Source organism: Galeopterus variegatus, unplaced genomic scaffold (assembly GCF_000696425.1).
Source record: "Galeopterus variegatus unplaced genomic scaffold, G_variegatus-3.0.2 Scaffold314, whole genome shotgun sequence".
NCBI lineage: Eukaryota > Metazoa > Chordata > Mammalia > Dermoptera > Cynocephalidae > Galeopterus > Galeopterus variegatus.
Genome location: NW_007726425.1, coordinates 136,765 through 145,482, shown reverse-complemented (window position 1 = coordinate 145,482; position 8,718 = coordinate 136,765).

The window sequence follows — 8,718 nt, the reverse complement described above, 5'->3', positions numbered from 1 at the left end:
TCATGAAATCTAAAAATCACGGTCTGGAAAAGGGATCAGCAAACTATGCCCCATGGGCCAACTCTACAACACTAACTGTGTTTTTAAATAAAGTTTTGTTGAATGACAGCTATGCCCATTCGTTTATGTAAGTCTATGGCCAATTTTGCATTACCATGGCAGAGTTGAGGAGCTGTGACAGAGATCAGATGGCCCATTAAGTCTAAGATACTTAACTATCCGGTCCTTTACAGAAAAAGTTCACCAAACATTGGTCTAGAACCTACAATTTCCTTTTTACAGCCCTTGTCTATAGTCTGATAACACTAAACTCTTCTTAATCTTCCTCTACCTCTTGTTGGCTCTTTCACATATTCTCCTCCAATCCACATTTCCAAAGTCCACAGGGTGAGCTGGTTTAGGAAAAGCTGTTGTGGGCCCAAACAGCCCAATGTGACCCTTTTCAAAGTCTAGAACTTGACATATGCTCTTCTTAATCTACAAACCCACTGGTTCCTAGAGCTTCAAGTACATCTACAGCTTGGGCCCTGGCTTCTCTGAAAACTTTGATTTTTCTACTTTTGAGGCTCAAAAATTTAGAGTCATTCATTTATTTGGTCATTATACAAATGATCAAATGGGTCCTTTGTGGCACAATCTAAGCAGAAGAAAACCTGAAGAAGATGTTCATCAAGGAACCTATAATCTGGAATGGAAATAAAGTCTCTACACAAATAAGAATCACTCGAGCAGTAAGACAATAGCTATAAAAGTGGTAAAGCTATGGAGAAGACAGAGAAAGACGTAACTTTTATGGTCACCATCCACCTAGTTGCTGAAGCCAGAAACCAGTCATCCTTGACTCTTCCTCCTTCCTTAGCTACCTGTCACTCCATCCAAGTTTTGTTACTTCTGTGTATTAAATATCTTTTAAGTTTATTCACCTGTCTTCATCCTTCGTCTACTGCCAACATCCCAGTCCACCTATCATCTGTTGTGTGAATCAACACCAGTCTTCTGATTTTTCTGTCTCGTAATCTTGCCTTCTCCCAACACATTCTCCACACTGACTTCAGAGTTTACAAAATTTTGATCTGATTATGCCACTTTCCCACTTTAAAAAGAGTCTTCTAGAATCTGACTTCAGATTCGTTGTCTAGCTTTACTTCTTGTTGGACTACTCTACGGTCCAGCCATATTGGACTATTTTTTTCCAGTTTCTGGAACTTATTATGATCTCTCTCACCCAGAAGTTTTCACTAATGTTATTTTCTCTTTCTGGAACTCTGACCCCTCTCCTCAGTGCCCTCCCCCACTTTGCCCAGCGAACTCCCTCATTCTTTGGGTCTCACTGACATTACTTGCTTTTTATTTTCAGAGCCTCCTATACTTTTCTTATGCAGCACCCACTCCCTTGTTTACTTATCCCCTCTTGCCGGACTGAAGTTGGGAACAGCAGGGACCAATTTGTCTTCTATACTCTTGTGCTCCCACTCACCGCTTGGCACACGGTGCTCAGCATCAAGAGGCACTCAGCACATGCCCGGTGGAGGGACGGGCAGGTTACTCTTCTGGAGCTCATTTTCCTCTGAACAGGGTTGGAGGTGGAGCCTTGTTTGCTGGGGGTGGGTCTCAATGCTGGGGTGGAGCTAGGGAGCATAACGTGGAGGAGTATTCAAGCCTGGTTGGCTAGCAGGCTTATCTGTCAGGGCCGGGGGCGGGGCCCGGAGCAGAATGTGCTTCCTTCCTGCGGGTGGGCGGGGCAGAGTACGCCGCGGTTGCCAGGCAGAGATGGCAGCCCAACCGTGCAGGACTTACCTGCCCCCGGGGCTGAACCCTGCACAGCCACGGGGTGGGAAGCCGGGCGGCCTGCGGGTGGAGGAGGCGGAGCAGGCAGCGCCCTCCCCGGGTGGGTCAGGTGCCGCCCCGGCTCACCTAGCCCGAGGGCAGCCCCTCGGAGCGCGCCAGGAACCGGGACGCTGGCCCAAGGAAGGCGGGCCCAGGAGACCAGTCCCGGCAGGACTGGGGGAGTCTGGGGCGGGGCATTGGCCTAGCTTAGGAGGCCAGTGCTGCTGCTGCTTTATGGTTTTATGTTAAATTAAATCCCATAGCTGACCTGTAATGCTCCAGATATTTACAGGCAGGTTCCAAATAAACTGTTCATTGAGAAGCAGAATTAGTGGCGTTAGTGCGGGGATATTAGGAAACATACGTAAGCAGAGAGAATAAAGCCTTTCAAAAGCCAGGACTCGCTCCGTGTCTGCCCTTAAATTTTACTTCATTTTTTCCATCATCTCCCTACACTCCCAGTGCAGGTCACATCATCTTGTTCTTGATATATTGAGATGACAGAAGTCCCGTAAACAACTTAGAAGCAGTCCACTAATGTCACAGAATGATAGATCACAGCTTGGATGTTAATGCTACCACTTAGAAGTGTGCAGTAGCTTATAATTTCCCCATGAGTACTTCCAACTAGAGTCCCCCTTCCCCCCCTCGTCACTTTGCAGAGGTATGAATACTCTTATTGTATAGAAACAGGAGTTGCTGGGAAGGAAGATTTGGATGAGTCCCTGATAATTTACCCAGTATTTTACTTTGAAGCAACTAATGAGGTCTGCCTCTCACCCAGTATTTTACTTTCTTTGAAGCAGCTAATGAGGTCTGCCTCTTCTCGCCTTGAATAATTAACTTAGCTCGGATGCTATTTAAAATACATTTAAACTTTCAAAATACATCTGTGAGAAGAGGTCTCCACATCCTTAGTTGAAAATTGAGGAAAGCAGAAGGAATAGAGTGTTACCTTTGAAATGAAAAAAGTACACTTAACTAAAATAATCAAAAGTATGCAGTTGAATAGAAACCCAGCAGCTTTCTTCATAGGAGTTGAAACCAGAACTGAAGGAAGGACCATCTGTCATCTCCTCTTTGCTCACCTTCTCAGAGCTCTCTCTAATGTTGCATTCTAGAAATATCTCTGTGCCTTTGTACATACTATTCCTTCAACTTCCTAATGCTTCTTTTTTTCTTCAAAATTAGGCCAATATATCACCTCCACTAGAAAGTTCCATTATCTTTTCTCCCAGTACAGGTCTTTCCTCTGTGCTACCATAGTGCTCTGTGATGATTATTTTTTGGTGGCACTTTTCACACTGTGATGTAATTTTGTTTAGTTGTTTCTGGACCAAATTGTCAGGGCAGTGTCTTTATCTCAGTATTCCTATGCCTGCCTCAGTACTAATGTTTCTGTAATGTTGGATGAATGGATAGATGATGAATGTACATAAAGATAAGTAATAGGTATAGATAGGAGAAAAGGCAGATGGGTGAGAGGGTGGGACAGATGAATGAATAGATGGGTGTTGAAACTGAAGGTTGAGTAGGTGAGTGGATGAACTAAAGCTTGTTTGAAGTCTCAACAAATTTTTAAAAATTGAAATCATATCACCTATCTTTTCTAAGCACAACAGAATAAAACTGGAAATCAACAACACAAGGGATGCTGGAAACTGTACAAATACATGGAAACTAAATGATATGCTCCTAAATAATGAATGGGCTAAAGAAGAAATCAAAAAAGAAATTAAAACATTCCGGGAGATAAGTGAAAATGAGAACACAATATACCAGAACCTATGGGAATGAACTGAAAAAGCAGTTTTAAGAGGTAAGTTTATAGAAATAACTGCCTACATAAAAAAAGAATAAAGACTTTAAATAAGTGACCTAACATTACACCCCAAGGAATTAGAAAAGCAAGAATAAACCAAACCCAAAAGCAGCAGCAAAAGAGAAATAACAAAGATCAGAGCAGAAATAAATGAATTATAGATTTAAAAAATAATACAAAATATTGACGAAACATTGTTTTTTCAAAAAGATAAATGAAATCAATAAATCTTTAGCTACACTAATGAAGGAAAAAAGGGAATACTCAAATAAAATCAGAAATGAAAAAGGAGACATTAAAACCGATACTACAGAAATACAAAGGATCATAAGAGACTACCACCTACAACTACATGTGAACAAACTGGGAAACCTAGAAAAAATGGATAAATTCCTGGGCACGTGCACCTTACCAAGGTTGAATCATGAGGAACTAGGGAACTTAAACAGACCAATAACAAAAAATGAGATTGAAGCTGCCATAAAAACTCTCCCAACAAAGGTAAACCCAGAACCAGATGGCTTCACTGGCAAATTCTACCAAACATTTAAAGAAGAACTTATACCAGTTCTTCTCAAACTCTTCCAAAAAACTGAAGAGGAGGAAATACTTCTGAACTCATTCTGAGGCCAGCATTACTCTCATAACAAAACCAAAAAAAAAAAAAAAAAAAAAAACAAAANTAATGTTGGATGAATGGATAGATGATGAATGTACATAAAGATAAGTAATAGGTATAGATAGAAGAAAAGGCAGATGGGTGGGAGGGTGGGACAGATGAATGAATAGATGGGTGTTGAAACTGAAGGTTGAGTAGGTGAGTGGATGGAACTAAAGCTTGTTTGAAGTTTCAACAAATTTTTAAAAATTGAAATCATATCACCTATCTTTTCTAAGCACAACAGAATAAAACTGGAAATCAACAACATAAGGGAAGCTGGAAACTGTACAAATACATGGAAACTAAATGATATGCTCCTAAATAATGAATGGGCCAAAGAAGAAATCAAAAAAGAAATTAAAACATTCCAGGAGATAAGTGAAAATGAGAATACAATATACCAGAACCTATGGGAATGAACTGAAAAAGCAGTTTTAAGAGGTAAGTTTATAGAAATAACTGCCTACATAAAAAAAGAATAAAGACTTTAAATAAGTGACCTAACATTACACCCCAAGGAATTAGAAAAGCAAGAATAAACCAAACCCAAAAGCAGCAGCAAAAGAGAAATAACAAAGATCAGAGCAGAAATAAATGAATTATAGATTTAAAAAATAATACAAAATATTGACGAAACATTGTTTTTTCAAAAAGATAAATGAAATCAATAAATCTTTAGCTACACTAATGAAGGAAAAAAGGGAATACTCAAATAAAATCAGAAATGAAAAAGGAGACATTAAAACCGATACTACAGAAATACAAAGGATCATAAGAGACTACCACCTACAACTACATGTGAACAAACTGGGAAACCTAGAAAAAATGGATAAATTCCTGGGCACGTGCACCTTACCAAGGTTGAATCATGAGGAACTAGGGAACTTAAACAGACCAATAACAAAAAATGAGATTGAAGCTGCCATAAAAACTCTCCCAACAAAGGTAAACCCAGAACCAGATGGCTTCACTGGCAAATTCTACCAAACATTTAAAGAAGAACTTATACCAGTTCTTCTCAAACTCTTCCAAAAAACTGAAGAGGAGGAAATACTTCTGAACTCATTCTGAGGCCAGCATTACTCTCATAACAAAACCGAAAAAAAAAAAAAAAAAAGACACAATAAAGAAAGAAAAAAGCAGACCAATATCCCTAATGAACACAGATGTGAAAATCCTCAATAAAATATTAACAAACTGAATTCAACAACACATTAAAAAATAAATAAATAAATAAATAAAAATAAACAAATTAATTCACCCACATACACACACACAAAAGAAAAACCGGGGGGGGGGAGGGGAAGAAGATATAGCAACTATACCTTTTTGAAGTTGTTACAACAAGCAAACGGAAAGGACATTCTTGGGGGGGAGGAGAGAGAGGGAGGAGGGAGGGAGGTGTCAGTGATGGGCCATAATAATCATATACATTGTATATTGACAAAATAAAAATTTAATGAAAGAAAAAAAAAAACACATTAAAAAGATCATTCAACATGATTGAATGGGATTCATCCCAGGGATGCAAGGATTGTTCAACATACGCAAATCAATAATCATGATACACCACATCAACAGAGTGAAAAAAACACATCATATAACCATTTCAATAGATGAAGAAAAAGTATTTGATAAAATCCAACTCTCCTTCATGATAAAAATACTCAACAAATTAAGTATAGAAGGGATGTACCTAAACATAATAAAGGCCATACATGACAAACCCACAGCTAACATCCTACCAAATGGACAAAAATTGGAAGCTTTTTCTCTAAGATCTAGAACAAGACAAGGATGCCCACTTTCCCTACTCTTATTCGACATACTACTGGATGTTCTAGCCAGTGCAATAAGGCAAGAGAAAGCAATAAAGAGCGTCCAAATCAGAAAAGAGGAAGTCAAACTATCCCTGTTTGCAGATGACATCGAAAACCCTACACATCGAAAACCCTAAAGACTCCACCAAAAAATTACTGGAACTAATAAATGAATTCAGTATAGTGGTAGGATATGAAATCAACACACAAAAATCAGTAGCCTTCCTATGTATCAGTAATGAAATAAGTGAAGAAGAAATTTAAAAAAGTAATCCCATTCACAATAGCTACAAAAAAATGAAATATGTAGGAATAAATTTAACCCAGGAGGTGAAAGACCTTTACAATGAAAACTATAAAACATTGGTGAAAGAAATTGAAGAGGACACAAATAAATGGAAAGATATCCTATGTTTATGGGTTGGAAGAATTAACATTATCAAAACGTCCATATTACCCAAAACAACCTACAGAGTCAATTTAATCCCTATCAAAATACCAATGACATTCTTCACAGAAATAGAAAAAAGATCTTATAAAATTTGTATGGAATCATAAAAGACCCTGTATAGCTAAAGCAATCTTGAACAAAAAGAACAAAGTTGGAGGCATCGCACTTCCTAACTTCAAAATACAAAGTTATGGTAACCGCAACAGCATGGTACTGGCATAAAAACAGATGAGTAGACTAGAGATCCCAGAAGAAAACTCACACACTTACAGCCAACTGATTTTTGACAAAGTTGCCAAAAATATACACTGAGGAAAGAACAGTTTCTTCAATAAATGGTGCTGGGAAAACTGGCTATCCATATGCAGAAGACTGACATTAGACTCCTATCTCTCACCACACACAAATCTCAACTCAAAAGGGATAAAAGACCTAAACTTAAGACCTAAAACTGTGAAACTACTAGAAGAAAACATAGTGGAGATGCTACACAAAATAGGAATGGGCAGCACTTTTGTAGACAAGACTACAAAGGCACAGGCAACAAAAGCAAAAATACGTAAATGGGACTACATCAAACTAAAAGGTTTCTGCAAAGCAAGAGACATTATCAACAAAGTGAAGAGACAACCTACAGAATGGGAGAAAAATGTTTGCAAACTACACATCAGACAAAGAACTAATATCTAGAACATATAAGGAACTCAAACAACTGAACAGCAAAAAAAATATAAATAAATAAAAATAACCCAATTTAAAAAATGGGCAAGGGAGCTGAGCAGATATTTCTCAAAAGAGTACATACAAATGGCCAGCAGGCACATGAGAAAACTACTCAACCATCAGGGAAAAACAAATTAAAAATGAGATATCATCTTACTCCAGTTAGAATGGCTATTATCAACAAGACAGAAAATAACAAATGCTGTCAAGGATGCAGAGAAAAAGGAACTCTCCTACATTGTTGGTGGATGTGTAAATTGGTACAGCCATTGTGGAAAACAGCATGAAGGTTCCTCAGAGAACTAAAAACAGATTTACCTTATGACCCAGCTATCCCATTACTGGGTATATACACAAAGGAAATGAAATCAAAATATCAAAAAGACACCTACACTCTCATGTTCATTGCAACACTATTGACAATAGCCAAGAGATGGAATCAACCTAAATGCCCATCAACAGATGAATGGATTAAAAAACTCTGGAATATGCACACAATGGAATACTATTCAGGTATTAAAAAAGAAAAGAAAAGAGATCTTGTCATTTGCAGCAACATGGATGGAATTGGAGACCATCATGTTAAGTGAAGTAAGCCAGGCACAGAAAGACAAATACTGCATGGTCTCACTCATACGTGGAATCTAAAAAACAGACAAGCAAACAACAAACAAAAACGAGTGGTCCTCACAGAAGTAAAAAGTAGAATAATGGTTACCAGTGGCTAGGAGGGAAAGGAGTGTGTAGGGTAGGAGAAGTGGCAGACTAATGGATTCAAAACTAGGCTATCTACCCTAAGTGAATCATTGTGCAGTGTGTTCATGTGTTGAAACAACACACCATACCCCACACATATGTACGAGTAAATGTTAAATTTAAAAAACAAAAGAAATAAGTCTTATTTGGAGACTGAGTCTCGATGAAGACTCTTGTTGGGAAACACTGAGAAGATCTTGATATGAACTCAAGGAGGTTGATGGAAAGTGTATTAGTCCATTTTGTGTTGCTATAACAGAAATACCTGAGACTGGGTAATTTATAAAGAAAAGAGGTTTATTTGGCTTATGATTCTGGGGCAGCTGTGTAGGGTGTGGGCCTCAAGCTGCTTCTACTCATGGCAGAAAGTGGCAGGCAGCTGGCAGGTACAAGCAGATCATATGGTGAGAGGAAGCAAGAGAGAGAGAGGGGAGGTGCCAGGGTCTTTTAAACAACCATTTCTCATGGGAACTAATAGAGTGAGATCTCACTCAGAACCTCCACCCCCCAGGGAGAGCATTAATCCATTCATGAGGGATCCACCCCCATGACTCAAACAGCTTCCAGCACTGCCACATTGGGGATCAGATTTCCACATGAGTTTTGGTGGGGACAACACATCCAAACTCTATAAGAAAAGGACAGGGAATAGTTGAGG